Source organism: Acyrthosiphon pisum, chromosome X (assembly GCF_005508785.2).
Source record: "Acyrthosiphon pisum isolate AL4f chromosome X, pea_aphid_22Mar2018_4r6ur, whole genome shotgun sequence".
NCBI lineage: Eukaryota > Metazoa > Arthropoda > Insecta > Hemiptera > Aphididae > Acyrthosiphon > Acyrthosiphon pisum.
The window spans coordinates 100,074,519-100,075,340 of NC_042493.1; positions in this window are offsets into that span (position 1 = coordinate 100,074,519).

Here is an 822-nt window from a genome sequence, read left to right on the forward strand (position 1 = left end):
AATTTTAATTTTATACTATTATCCCAAAGCAGTACGTGTGTTGAACAATTTTATTATTGCATTACCTTAAGTAAAACCAAAGTATACAAAGAGCTATTAACAGAATCGTTAAATGGCCTTTTGCACTCACAAAATATTTTGAATTCACAAGAATAAACTTGCCACGATATAAAATTTAGTTGATAAAGTTATGATAAAAAATCAATAACAGTTCTATGAACAGTTTTTTAAAATTTCTGAAATCCTCTTAAGTATATAGTGTACAACTGTGCTACAAAAATGTATTAATTTAATTTATATTTTTTATATTTTGTATTGTTTTCAATTTATTATCTTGTTATGATTGTATATTACAATAGAACTCGCTTAAGACGCTCTTTAAGGGGCCAGCTCTCTAGAGTGTTACGTTGATTATTCATTGTTATTTTATTTACTTTAGTTTATATAGTTTAAAGGAGAACATTTAAAATCTATTTTATACTGTCCGGTAAATAGCACCATAAAATAAATAACTTAAATATAATAATTATTTAAAATTAATTACTTGTTTTTAGGTTTCGATTCAAGTGTTTAAAAGTAAAATTGTATGCTGTATATTCTACAACTAGTTTTATTATAATTTATAATAGGTACCTATCAATGTGCATTGACATGTGTGTGGTAGAACTAGCGACCACAACTTTAAACTTATACAATAACTTTTCACAGGTATTAGGTACAGATCATATTGTTAGTTTAGGTAAACTTGGGATTAAAAAAATGCTGAAAAGATGATTTATGAATGCTTAAAGTTTATACTCAAGTTTATACTAAGTTTTGCTA